Here is a 15,452-nt window from a genome sequence, read left to right as displayed (position 1 = left end):
TGCTTTTGATAAGTTAAGATCTTATCTTGTCCTTTCCAAAACCACTGTCTATACTGATCATGCTGCCATTCGATATCTTTTTTATAAGCAAGACACAAAGTCCATATTAATTCCCTGGATCCTGCAGCTTTAAGAGTTCAACATCGAAATTCAAGACAAGAGAGGTGCTGAAAATGTCCCCGCATATCATTTTTCACGACTGGAGTACCCAGCTTCACAAGAATCAAGAGGGGATCACACAAATGACAAATTCTCCCATGAAGTTCTTATGCATATCCAAGCAATCACAGAAGAGGAAGGTGAATGTCCATGGTTCGCTGATTTTGCAAATTGCTTAGCATGTGGAATCAAGAGAAAATGGCTAGTGTGAAAGTCATGTATCGAACTGGATGTTAAGGCCTGTACAACTTCAACTTATTTTATTTTTTTATTTTGTTAAAATGGAACCTTATCTGCGTGTAGTAATACCGACCTTAAAGGAATGTTTTAACATTCTGAGTTGTTTTGGTTTATTATTTTTGCATGAGTCACAGCCAATCGAATTTAAATTCCAAATGAAAAATATACATGTGTAAACTCACTATATATGATATACATATCATGTTTGAAAGGTGGGGTCCGCATAAGATTCGTGCTTAATTAAACCAAAATAAAACTATATCACAGAAATTTCATAATCATTTGTTGGAAGGTTTAGGTGGACAACAATACCAATGACTGACTTAACACAAGTCATAATAAAGCTGAAAATAAAACCATGATGAAAGGGAATTTTGGTCAATATGATTCCCTGCTCAAACTCATAAAATATGTAAGTGTTTACATGTTTGTAAGTAGCTTGAAGTTCATTATCTTTATAGCTTTTCATTAAAACCAAAAAGATTTCATTTTTCTCATTTAGTTTCGACTCTTGATGTCTAGGTGAACTACCTCTTGGGTAATGATTTTTCATGAGTGATGAACTAAGCTGAGCTTCGAAATCATTTCAAAAGACAAAAACGTTTATCTGGCATATTCATGGTCTTTAATTTGGACTTGGTATACAGTAAATTTTTGAAAATTGAGCTATTTAAGTTATTCGTTTGCTTGTTCAAGGACATTAATTTGTACTTGGATAAACACATGGGTGTGAATTGTAAAATTGATTAGAAACTATCAAATACACTTATGTAGTACATAAGTTTTTCAACTTATGCGGGTCATAAGTTATTCGTCATATAAGTTTAATAACTTATGCGCCGCATATCTTTGAGTATATATAGACATACACGACGCATATGTTCATTTACTTATGTGTAGTCTGTACTTTTTCTCTGGATCATTCATCAATCAAATCTCAATATTCAGCTATTATTTTGATCACATAAACTTGTTTTGGTGATTTGCACACCAACTCAAGACTGAAAGGTATTAATATGGTTGTTTGGTTCTAATATAAGTGATGAACAGTAACTTGCGATGTTAGATGGTCAATCAAAGATCGAATCAAAGTATTTATGGTCTGATACAGTGATATGATAGGAATAGTCTATTGATATCAAGATAAACCAAATAAAGACAATAGATTACATTTTAAATAGCTTATCGATACTAAATCTCTGAATAGTCTTAGAACCTATGTCATAGATTGTTCAATTGGCCAGTTAATTCCATATCTAAATCAAAATTGAAAGCATAAAAATGTTAATCGGTTTTACACTGTAAATATATTTGGATTGAGCTGAATTGTTCAGAAAGATCAAGTTGGATATTTGGTCAAATAACTTACACGGCGCATATGTTTAAGACTTATGCGGCGCATAAGTCCTAAACAAATATGGCGTATAAGTATCTTACTTATACGATGTATAAGTTATACAACTTATACTGCGTATAAGGTATTTGAACATATACGCCAGATCTTATACATTAGATTACATATGCTTGACAGATACATGTGCGCCATTAACAACTTATACGTGGTTTAGAACACATACGTTTATAATAGACTTGCGTTGCTAATGGAAAATTAAGATCAAAATGTACTAACACATTTATATGTTCTGTGTTTTGATTTCAGATGGTGAAAAGGTGTGAAGAATATTGATCCAAAGCATAATATCTGTGCGTATCTTGATGAAGGAGATAAAAAAGCAAAAGATTTCTCAATTATGATGCTGTTTTAGAAACGATCGGGGATTTACAAGGCCATTTCGCATGTTACTAAACCATACGAGAGTATTGTCACTAAATTCTGGAAGAATGCTAAGGTGGTTGGAAAGGATATAAAGATGGTTATTCAAGGAAAGGAGATTGTGATTTCAGAAGCAGTTATGTAACGCCCGCTAATTTTCGGTTTAAAGATTTAAAGTTTGTAAAGTATGTATATCTCTCGGGACTTAACCGATATTCCTCAGAAACCTTCTCGTCACCCCGGTACGTAAAACATTTAACTTTTCAACCAAGATGTTACTTCTTTAAAATTTGAAGGGCTACATGTGAAAAATTTTTATAACATAAACCAAACCCTAACCCTCCACTCTCTTAATTCCGATCGGCAGCAAGAAGGCCCCCCCCCCTGCGATTTTCTTTTGTGCAGCCAAGGTTAAGGTCCAAAACTTCAATTGAAGGTTAGTTCTATGTTTCCCCAAGTCTTTTACACCTTAATTGATCATTATATCACGCGTATTGATCGTTAAATTTCGTGTTGTAGGCTTACCGGGTGGCTGCAAATTCTAACCTTTCTGGGACTGTTTTGATTGAGGTTTTTGCACCAAAATCCTCCTAGGTATGTCTAGTATAACATACTTAAAAATCATGTCCATTGGTGTTCGTTTGATTGGTCAATTAGTTGTAGTATGAAAGATTGTTTTCGGTTGGCTAGAATTGTGTTTTGTTGCGTTTAACGCGAGGGATGATGTAACGGATGACCAATTCAGTTCGGATAGTTTCGGGTTAATGTATGGGCTGTTGGAAAATGATTCTTATGGGTATTGGGGCTGAATTGGTCGTCGGTTACTCAAACCGGTCGGTACAACGCGTAATTGCGTTTATTGAATAGTTGGTGCGTTGTACTTGCGAGATACTGACCCATTTGACTCGTGTAGCGTCGTGTGGACTTGTTGGCTGTGAATTATCACATTGGGTCCACACGGGGCTGAGATGGATGCTAATTGTCTAAACGACTCTTAAATGTGCGTGTTGGTATCACCTAGTGCTTCCGGGGGTAATTTAGGAATTCTTTATTCCCGGGAGTATCTAAGGGTAGTTTTGGTTAATGTAAGGCCTCGGGGGCTGTTGTGATTGAGTTTGATGAGGTCGAGGCTTTAGGTAACTCGAACCATGTTAGAACGTCTCATAGGATAAACGAGTCATCTCGATGTCCATAGTAATGATTGTATGTAAACCGACAGGAGTTTGAGTTGTGGGGCTACGTAGGGATTCTCTAGCTCGTGGTGAATACGTGTCTTGTGTCAGGTGAGTTCATGATGCCCCTTTTTCTCTTTTTTATGATTTTGGGATAGCATGCACACTTAAGCGATTTTGCTTGATGAATTGTTTAAAATATTTTGGATGGGCTTACTTGTATAGGGTAGGCCTTGAGATGATATTATTGTATGTTTGTATATATTATTGTGTGGCCAATAATTGGCGATGTTTAGTAGTCATTCTCGACTACGGATGTTTACGTATGCCTACTTCGTGTTTGCATACGTTGGATGATATGTTACGTGTTTGGGTTGTACGTGTGCTCGACCCTTATGTTATTATTTTGATGATATATATATAGGGATGTAATTATAAGGATGTTTATATATATAGGTATAAATATATATAATGATGATTACTTGATGTTGATGATGGCCTAACTGTTATATCCCGTTTTATTTTAAAACCCTTGGAATGATTATTATTATTATTATTATTATTATTATTATTATTATTATTATTATTATTATTGATGTTATTTATTAAAACTTGAACTCACTCAGCTCAAGCTAACTTTGTGTGAATGTTAGTGTGAGTTTCAGGTTTGGAGGAAGATGCATTACCGCTTGGACGTGCACGAAGTTATTTGGACGGTGAAGGGTATACGTAGTCGGAAGTTTTAACTATTGAACATTTGTTTTTAAAGTTTTATTAAATACATTTAAATTGGTTTTGGGCATAATTCCCGGGTTTCGGGAACTTGTTTTATTAATTATGGTTTTCTGCTGAATTATACTCAGAATTGGTTATTTTAATGGATTGAACTGCTTTTGAGTTAAGTATTTTTATAAGTATTTTGTATGAATACCAACTGTAGGATTCCCGGGATTCGGGGTCTTACACGTTGGTATCAGAGCCATGGTTCGAGGGATCCGAGCATCCCCGAATACTTGGACTCGAACTGTTAGGGAAAGGACTAGTATACCCACCACAAGTAGCTGCACGCCAGGAGGTAACTTTAATTGTTAGTCATTCCTTTGACATTTAAAGTTTCCAGTATGTGATTAATTGTTTATGTGCTAGATAGAAGGCTAATGTGGTTAGGGGTAGGGGTGATTAGGACGGGGGAGGGGGGTAAAGTAAATGACTAATTACACTTGATCAACGTCATTAGCAGTTTACCCTTACCTTACATGTTCTAAAGCCACTTGTACTTGACCGTGTTAAAATTCTGTCTTTGTAGGGATAAGTCATGGTTAATACTCGAGCGGCTAAGAGAGGTGGTCCTAGTGTTCATGGTCGTGGTCATAAGCCACGTGCCGAAGCGGAGAGTGAGATTCCTACTCCCCAGCAGGAGTAAACCCCAGTTCATGAGGAGGGGATAACCCCGCCTTAGATCCTGCTTTGCGCGTAGCTATCGTGGATGAGGTTTACTAGGTGCTCCTTAGCACCATTCCCGAGATCGTTGCTGAGGCCGTTAGGGCCATGGAGGAATCTATGGGCGGTAAGAGTTCTGGTAAGGAATGAAAGGGTAAGGAGACGCAGGTCGATGAGGAGGAGGATGTGTATGTACCGAGTGGGGATGAAGATGAGGTGCAGACTATTAGTGTGTCTACCCGAGGTTGCTCGTACGGAGACTTTAAGAAGTGTGACCCCCCTTCTTTTGATGGTACTAAGGATGCGTTGGCAGCACATCAGTGGGTGAGGGAGATGGAGGCCGTTCTGAGAGTTAGTAAATGTAAGGGGGATGACATGGTGACTTATGCTACTGCCTCTTTTCGTTCTAAGGCACTGTGTTGGTGGGATAACTTGGCACAAGCTACGGGTGATCGTTCGATTAGAAGGATGACGTGGGATGAGTTGAAGAAATTGGTTCTGGATCAGTTTTGTCCTCCACACGAATTGGATAGGATTGAACAGGACTTCTTGACTTTGGAGGCGGGCAGTATGACGCATCGGGAGTATACCAATAAGTTTAACAAGATGGCCCGTTTATGTCCCGATTTGGTTACTCCCAAAGCCAAGAGGATTAAAAAGTATGTGAAGGGGCTTCCGGCAGATATTCGTAGGGGTGTGGTGACCACCGACATGAACTCTTTTCACTCGGTGGTTAATCTAGCAGGTACATTGTATGATCAGAGGGAGAAGTTAATGCCGACCGATACTAGGAAGACGTGGAACTCAAATTCATACGGTAAGCGGCCCAGGGTAAGCAATTTCAATTCGTCTGAGAAGAGGGTAAAGACTGAGACTTCTGAATTTAAGAGGGATGGGGCGTTTGATAATTGCAAGAAGTGCGGGAAACTGCATAAGGGGGAATGTAAGGTTGGGCCTGGCTCCTATTTTCGATGTGATAAGGTTGGACACCCCCATTTCGAGTGTCCAACGTTAACTTGTTCGCTGTAAGGGTGCCGGCTGCTTGGCATCAAACTGTCCTACTAGCAAGGCGGGGAGGGGGGGATCCGGTCAGGGGACTTCCTCAAGGGGGAAAGTGGAAGAGAAGCCGAAGGTCAGGGCGAGGGCCTTCAACATCTCCAAGAGAGAGGCGAAGGATGATGCAAATGTTGTTTCAGGTACCTTTTCACTTGATGAATTACAGACATCGGTCTTATTTTATTCAGGTGTCAGTAGAAGTTTTGTGTCTACTGCTTTCTGTTCCTCGTTGAATAAATCACCCGAGCGCGTAGTCGATGTGTTTGTGGTTGAGGTCGTCGTAGGAAAGTCCGTTTCCGTGTCTAGGGCTATTCAGAGTTGTTCCATCGAGTTGTCGGGATATAGATTTCCGGTGCGGTTGTACTTGATGCCGCTTGGCTGTTTCGATGTGGTGCTTGGGATGGATTGGCTCGTAAGTGTTGATGCTCAGATCGTTTGTGGTCAGAAACTTGTACGTCTAAGGGCCCCGGATGGGACCCAAATTACGGTCTTCAGTGATCGGAATGGTGCGACGCCACATATCATATCTATGCTTAAGGCGGGAAAACTCATGCAGCGGGGGTGCAGGGCGTATCTGGCGTATGCTATAAATGTGAAAACCGAGGTGGCTACCGTCGGTGATGTTCCTATTATTCGGGATTTCCCAGATGTATTTCCAGATGATTTGTCAGATGTGCCACCGGATCGCGAGGTCGAGTTCCAGATAGACCTTGTGCTAGGTGCAAAACCAGTTGCTCAAGCCCCTTACCTTCTAGCACCGAATGAAATGAACGAACTTATGGCTCAATTGGAAAACTTGCTCGACAAGGGCTTCATTCGACCGAGCATCTCAACTTGGGGTGCCCCGGTCCTGTTCGTTAAGAAGAAGGATGGTAGCATGCGGATGTGCATTGACTACCGTGAATTGAATAAACTCACTGTTAAAAATCGGTACCCTCTTCCAAGGACCGACGACTTATTTGATCAGCTCCAAGGAGCTAGTTGGTTCTCGAAGATCGACCTTACGTCCGGGTATCATCAGTTAAAAATTCGTGAGGAAGATATCCCTAAGACTGCCTTCCACACTCTTTATGGGCATTATGAATTCCTCGTGATGTCTTTCGGATTGACCAACGTACCGGCTGCGTTCATGGATCTTATGAACCGGGTGTGTAGGCCGATGCTCGATCGTTCGGTTATTGTGTTCATCGACGATATTCTTGTGTATTCCAAAAGTGAATCCGGTCACGCCGGTTATCTCATGGAAGTTTTGGAAGCTCTGTGAAGGAACAAGTTGTACGCGAAATTTTCTAAGTGTTCTTTTTGGTTACGCGAGGTTCAGTTCTTGGGTCATGTTATTAACCCGAGTGGTATTTTGGTTGACCCTGCAAAGGTGGAAGCCGTAAACAAATGGGAATCTTCTAAGTCTCCATCCGAAATCCGTAGCTTTCTGGGCTTGGCGGGGTATTTCCGCCACTTCATTCCTGACTTTTCAAAAATTGCTTTATCATTGACCAAGTTAACCAAGAAGAGTGAAGTTTTTTTTGGGTACCGAGCAAGATGAGGTTTTCCTCGAATTAAAGAACAGGTTGATGCATGCTCCAATTTTAGCCTTACCCGATGGCACTGGTGATCTGGTTGTTTATTCTGATGCCTCTTACAAGGGGCTTGGGTGTTTTCTGATGCAGCGAGGCCGAGTCATCGCTTATGGATCACGACAGTTAAACCTCATGAGGTGAATTATCTAACTCACGATTTGGAGCTGGCGGTGGTTATGTTTGCGCTTAAGTTGTGGCGGCAGTATTTGTACGGTTCCTTGTGTTATCTATACCGATCATAAGAGCTTGAAGTATTTCTTCGAACAAAAGGAACTGAATATGCGGCAGCGTCGATGATTGGAGTTGATTAAGGATTATGTTCTAGAGATTATGTACCATCCCGGTAAGGCTAACGTCGTAGCCGACGCATTGAGCCGGAAGGAAAGACCGAAAACTATTCGTGTGAAATCTTATCAGCTTATTCTTAAACCCAATATTTTGAGACAGATAGCCAACGTTCAAAATGAAGCTTTACAGGTGGAATGGATTATGTTAGAGCGTATTTGGGGTTAAGAAAAATTGTTGGAAGACGTCGGTGATGGGGTGAAGTATAAGGATGGGCATTTATGGGTACCGAGGTATGGGGGATTCAGAGGTAAAATTTTGGATGAAGCACACAAGTCGCGCTATTCCATTTATCCGGGCGCGACCAAGATGTACCAAGATCTGAAGAAGAATTATTGGTGACTTGCGGTGAAGTTTGAGGTGGCTCAGTACATGAGTAAGTGTTTGACGTGTCTACAAGTTAAGGCCGAGCACCAGAAGCCTTTCGGGAAACTTCAACCCTTGGAAATACCTGAGTGGAAGTGGGAGCATCTTACGATGGATTTTGTGACTAAACTGCCTCTTACTCCTAGGGGTAGTTATGACACCATTTGGGTAATCGTTGATAGATTGACCAAGAGCGCCCATTTCTTGCTGATTAGAGAAACTTTTAATTCTGAGCAGCTGGCCGATGTGTTTATTCGTGAGATCGTTTCTAGGCACTGGGTGCCGGTATCTATTGTTTCGGATAGGGATACGCGTTTTACCTCCAGGTTTTGGAAGAAGTTTCATGAGGAGATGGGTACCAAACTCCTCATCAGTACCGCTTATCACCCGCAGACGGATGGTCAATCCGAGAGGACCATTCAGACTCTCGAGGATATGTTGCGAGCTTGTGTTATCGATTTTGGTGGTAGTTGGGATCGTCACTTACCGTTAGTCGAGTTCTCTTATAATAACAGTTATCACGCCACGATTCAAATGCCACCGTTTGAGATGTTGTATGGTAAGAGGTGTAGTACTCAAGTCTGTTGGGGTTCCATTGGTCAGAAACAGTTGGGCAGTTTGGAGGTGGTTGAGGCTATGACTGAGAAGCTCTATAAGATTAAGGCTTTTATAAAGGCCGCTCAGGATCGTCAAAAGTCCTATGCGGATAAAAGGTAAAGACCTATTGTGTTTGAGGCTGGGGATTGGGTTATGTTGAAAGTTTCTCCTTGGAAGGGTATTATTCGTTTTCGTAAGAGGGGGAAGCTTAGTCCGAGGTTCATTGGTCTGTTTCGTATATTGTCCCGTGTTGGTGAGGTAGCGTATAGACTGGAATTTCCCGAAGAGCTCGCGGGGATCCATCCTACTTTCCACGTGTCCCATTTGAGGAAATGTCTAGCAGATAAGGAGGCCCATGTGCCTCTTGATGACATTGAGCTTGATAGTAAATTGAACTACGTTGAAGAACCTATCGCTATTCTTGACCGTCAGGAAAGGCATTTGAGGAATAAATTGGTTAGGCAGGTGAAGGTGCAATGGAGTCACCGTAGGGGCTCCGAGGCTACTTGGGAGTCTGAAGACCAGATGATGAAACTCTATCCGCAGTTGTTCCTGTCGCTTCAGGATTCGGGGTCAAATCCCATTGTAAGAGGGGTGGACTTGTAACGCCCGTTAATTTTCGGTTTAAAGATTTAGAGTTTGTAAAGTATGTATATCTCTCGGGACTTAACCGACATTCCTCGGAAAACTTCTCGTCACCCCGGTACATTAAAACATTTAACTTTTCAACCAAGATGTTACTTCTTTAAAATTTGAAGGGCTAGATGTGAAAAATTTTTATAACATAAACCAAACCCTAACCCTCCACTCTCTTAATTCCGATCGGCAACAAGAAGCCCCCCCCTGCGATTTTCTTTTGTGCAGCCAAGGTTAAGGTCCAAAACTTCAATTGAAGGTTAGTTCTATGTTTCCCCAAGTCTTTTACACCTTAATAGATCATTATATCACGCGTATTGATCGTTAAATTTCGTGTTGTAGGCTTACCGGGTGGCTGCAAATTCTAACCTTTCCGGGACTGTTTTGATTGAGGTTTTTGCACCAAAATCCTCCTAGGTATGTCTAGTATAACATACTTAAAAATCATGTCCATTGGTGTTCGTTTGATTGGTCAATTAGTTGTAGTATGAAAGATTGTTTTCGGTTGGCTAGAATTGTGTTTTGTTGCGTTTAACGCGAGGGATGATGTAACGGATGACCAATTCAGTTCGGATAGTTTCGGGTTAATGTATGGGCTGTTGGAAAATGATTCTTATGGGTATTGGGGCTGAATTGGTCGTCGGTTACTCAAACGGGTCGGTACAACTCGTAATTGCGTTTACTGAATAGTTGGTGCGTTGTACTTGCGAGATACTGACCCATTTGACTCGTGTAGCGTCGTGTGGACTTGTTGGATGTGAAATTATAACATTGGGTCCACACGGGGCTGAGATGGATGCTAATTGCCTAAATGACTCTTAAACGCGCGTGTTGGTATCACCTAGTGCTTCCGGGGGTAATTTGGGAATTCTTTATTCTCGGGAGTATCTAAGGGTCGTTTTGGTGAATGTAAGGCCTCGGGGGCTGTTGTGATTGAGTTTGATGAGGTCGAGGCTTTAGGTAACTCGAACCATGTTAGAACGTCTCATAGGATAAACGAGTCATCTCGATGTCAATAGTAATGATTGTATGTAAACCGACAGGAGTTTGAGTTGTGGGGCTACGTAGGGATTCTCTAGCTCGTGGTGAATACGTGTCTTGTGTCAGGTGAGTTCGTGATGCCCCTTTTTCTCTTTTTTAAGATTTTGGGATAGCATGCACACTTAAGCGATTTTGCTTGATGAATTGTTTAAAATATTTTGGATGGGCTTACTTGTATATGGTAGGACTTGAGATGATATTATTTTATGTTTGTATATATTATTGTATGGCCAATAATTGGCGATTTTTAGTAGTCATTATCGACTACGGATGTTTACGTATGCCTATTTCGTGTTTGCATACGTTGGATGAGATGTTACATGTTTGGGTTGTACGTGTGCTCGAACCTGATGTTATTATTTGGATGATATATATATATAGGGATGTAATTATAAGGATGTTTATATATATATAGGTATATATATATAATGATGATTACTTGATGTTGATGATGGCCTAACTGTTATATCCCGTTTTATTTTAAAACCCTTAGAATGACTATTATGATTATTATTATTGATGTTATTTATTAAAACTTGAACTCACTCAGCTCAAGCTGACTTTGTGTGCATGTTAGTGTGAGTTTCAGGTTAGGAGGAAGATGCATTACCGCTTGGACGTGCACGAAGTTACTTGGACGGTGAAGGGCATACGTAGTCGGAAGTTTTAACTATTGAACATTTCTTTTTAAAGTTTTATTAAATACATTTAAATTGGTTTTGGGCATAATTCCCGGGTTTCGGGAACTTGTTTTATTAATTATGGTTTTCCGCTGAATTATACTCTGAATTGGTTATTTTAATGGATTAAACTGATTTTAAGTTAAGTATTTTTATAAGTATTTTGAGTGAATACCAACTGTAGGATTCCCGAGATTCAGGGTCTTACAAGTTATCCTTAGGGTCCTGGATTTTGGTGATAATGAATCTGATCTGGTAGATCTTGATGGTAAGATGGTTAAGGATTGCCTTTTGAGAATGGGTTACAGAGAGTAGATCAAGACGCTGTCATTCTAAAAGACTGCATTGTCAAGACCATTCAAGTTCCTAGTGCATGCCGTTGTTCATTGTTTGGGGCACAGGAAAGGAGGATATGATGAGATTTTGGACTATCAGATGAGTACTATTGTCGCGTTGTGTTTGAATTTGAAGTATAATTTTTCAAGGATGATTTTAGATAATAAGAAGTTGAACTTTGGCATGGATAAATGGTTGCAATATCCGAGATTTGTGCAGATGATGGTCGAAGATCTATTTTCGGATGTGATGAAGGAAGGAAGTGTGATATTTTTAGATCACATGACTGGAAACTCGCTGGCTAAGTTGTGGTCGTATCGAAAAAAGTCTGAGAATCAGATTCCGAAATTCAGAAGTTTGTTTGGACATTTGAGAAACGAGGAATACAGAGCTCCATATGACAACAAATGACGTAATGATGGAAGTGATTCTGATAAGAATGCTGTGGAGACTGTTATGGTTAAAGATTGAGTCTAATTCGGATGTTGAAACTTCTACTCCTAAGAAGAAGAAACAAAAAGTCATGAAAAGGAGGTTTTTACTTAAAGTACTTAGGAGGAAGTTGTATATTTAGCCACATCGGCAAAAGACGATGAAGAGACACAGTCAGATTCTGAGTCAAGATGGTTAGCTTTAGCTAATCCGAGGGCACGTTTTGAAAAAAGCCGTCTAAGAAGAGAAATTCAAAATATGATGCTGACGAGGCGATGTGTCGGAGGTGGTTGAAAAGCCAGTTAAAAAGAAGGCTGGTAGGTTGAAAAGGAAGTCTAAACGTGCAAAATCACCAGTGTTAAAACTAGTTGATGAGCCAGATATTGTTTAATCTGTGATTGAAAGTTCACCTATCAATTCAGCATTCATTGTTGAAGAACCTGCTGCAGATTTGGGACGTGATGTTAACGTGTTAAAGACTCTAGTGGTCCAAGCTACACCAATACCACAAGGTACACAACAAGCATCACCAAAGAAAACTCCACCAAAGACTGCTGATTTTGGGAGCTTTCCATCGATTGATGAAGGTTGTTTTGGGGATTGTCCTACATTTAAGGAGTTCGATGCATTTAACGGGGTTGTTACAGAACAAGGTGTAAGGATTGATAGTCTTGTTGCTGAAAACGAACGGTTGAGGACGGAAAATGCAGAACTGAGAAAAATTATCGCAGATGGTGAGTTGAGGAGAAAACAGAAACCGATTTGTTAAATCAAACAAATGAGATATTTCATGTTGTTAGAAGAAAAATTGGGATTAAATTTGTTGAACGAGGATGAGAGGTCCAATATTGATGACAAATTATTCGTAAAAGTTTATGGTTGAGGAGCTTCTATTAAGGAAGTTGATTTCAAGATACAATACAATCAAGATTAAGTTAATGCAAAGGGTAAAGCCAAGGTAGATGAACCTGTGATTCATGTTGATCAGCCTAAGGTTCAAGGAGTTGGTACATCGTCAAGAGTTGAAGTGATTGACCTAGTTGTTATGCCATAGGTTGATATTACCCATGAAGAACCAGTAGTTGAACCGGTGATTGTTCAAGAACCTATTGCTAATGATGTTGAGCAAGAAGAAGAAGATGATGAGGAGAAAGTCGATTATGGTGATTCTCCGACTCGTGATTATTTAGATGTTGATGCTCCTGATGATCCGAGTTCTAGTGGAGGAGTGGGTATACAGATTGGTTTGAGCTCAGAAGCTAACGTTGATGTATCTTAACCTGAACCATCTGTAATTGCTGAACAAGGTTAGAGGGAGACAGCCACATGTGGAAATACTGAAGATATGGAAGTATTATATGTTGAGCATCTCTTCTAAACCGCCTACATTATTTTCATTTGCTGGAGATGAGTTGGAGGAAGGCGAAATAGATATGACAAGGGCTGATATAGCTAAACTTTTGGAGGTCACTGAGGAAGAATTCTTGTTTTGAACAAGATTTGGAGAATAGAGAAAGTGTTGATGATGTTCTAGTGAACGAACAGATTTTGGAGGAAGAACTGGAAAAGGAACCAGTGGCGTACGCCAATGCTAATCAAGAATTTCCTGAGTTTGATGAAGACTTTGATGAAAAAATCGAGATGATCAACCAGGAATTCAATAGCCAAGGAAATCCGGTACCAGTTGAGAAAGGAAAGGTTGTTGATGACGAAGAGGTAACTAGTGAGGAACAGATTCTGGTTTGAGCGATAAAAAGTGGAGCCGAAACGTATATACTTGAAATCTGTCATCTACTATAAAAAAGAGAAGGAGGTAAAACTTGGGAAGGTCGTGAGTATTGCTTACCTGTCGAAGATCCGAAAAATTGTTGTTAGAAGGACGTTTGGAGTGCAAAATTTCGATAGTCTGCGTGAACTAAATTCGTTGCTGTGGATGGACGTAGTGGATATTGTTGATAAAGAATTATGATATTGTCCAAAGAAAGGTCCGGTAAAGGAAATCTGGGAGTTTATAAAAAGGCAATCAAAGTGTAACTTTAGAAGCCGGACTCCTCAAAAGCCTTTATTTCACGAGTCATGAGTTAAAATAGATCACGAAACTGAAGAATTGGTAAAGACATGGAGATACAGAAAGCCTGAAACATTGAAGATTATTCCTATGTATCCCATGAAACTGGACTTCCATGTTTACTTTCGGTGGTGGTATAACGATAGTAATCGTGGTGAGGAGGTGGTTGTGCTGAATAGAAATGGTCTGTGGAATGTGATAGATGTGATGGATCCTATGTAGTTGGTAAATTTCTCTAAGATAGACATAAAAGTGTTATTTGATCACAAGATTCAGATTGAAAGCGAGAAAGATGTCGATGCAGCATTGCAGTATCACAGGGTTATCAAAGTCTGTCACACTTACAAGATTCATTCAAGACAAGTCTGGGAAAGTAAACGGAGGAAGATGGGTGAAGAAGAAGAAAAGAAGGAGAAAGAACGTGAAAGGGAGATAACTAAGAAAATAGAATATGCTTCATGATCCAAATACTAGTACAAGGGAACTGGTATATCGATTCCTACAAATCAAGAACCGTCAAAGAAAAGATCATGGGAAGATATGAGGAGGGAGTACAGAGAGAAGATTTTGGCATGAAGGATTGAAGATACGAAGATCAAATACCTAGCAACATCCAAGGGTAGTTTGTGGAAGCATAAACATCTATTACTAGGATCTTATAGTTTGTTTTGTATGTGCTTAAATGTCATATTGTGTTGTGTATAGAAGTTAGCGCATAAGTTCCCCTAGGACCACATGACTTATGTGGCGCATAAGTTATGCGCTGTATAACCTTATGCGCCCTAGGAGAATCTTAGAATGTCTATAAATAGTTGACTTATGCGCTAGATCAGAGAGGTTTTTGAGTTTTGATGAACTAGAGAGAGAAAGTGTACTCAGAGATTGTCATATTTTATGTGTTGTTGATTAATGTTAATGAAGATGGATTTAAAGTTTCTCGTGTGTTTTCCTATTTTGTTGATTTCCGCGCTTCAAAGTCAGAGCTAATAAGACTTGTGATCCTACGAACAAGTCTACGCTAGCGTCACGTCTTTTCAATGAACTTGTGTGTTACTTGATTACTTGCTCAAAACTTACTTGCACGTGGTATCCTCAATAAGTATGATCATGCGCCCCCCTTTTTCACTTAGAACCACTTTGTTATGAGTGGAAAAGGGCCTCATTATCCGAGTACGTTGGTTGTTACCAACTGGAAAGAAACTTACTTGCGCGATTATCCGAGTGCATTGATTGTTACTAATTGGAAAGGACCTTACTTGCTTGATTATCCGAGTACTTTGGTTGTTACCAACTGGAAAGGACCTTACTTGCAATATTATTACACATGTCTCAGGGAATTGTATGATTTTTATGTATATATAAACAAAACTTGTGTAAGGCACTGAACCCCAGGTACCCCACAGTTGGTATACACACAAAACACTCGTAAAAATAATTAAACTTAAAAACAATTCACTTCATTAAAACAAACATCTCAGAGTATAATTCAGCGGAAACCATAAATAATAAAATAAGTTCACAAAACCCGGGAAT

Source organism: Bidens hawaiensis, unplaced genomic scaffold (genome assembly GCF_021521415.1).
Source record: "Bidens hawaiensis isolate Kalapana, Puna unplaced genomic scaffold, B.hawaiensis_p1.1 tig00040597_1, whole genome shotgun sequence".
Classification (NCBI taxonomy): domain Eukaryota; kingdom Viridiplantae; phylum Streptophyta; class Magnoliopsida; order Asterales; family Asteraceae; genus Bidens; species Bidens hawaiensis.
This window is presented reverse-complemented; position numbering follows the sequence as displayed.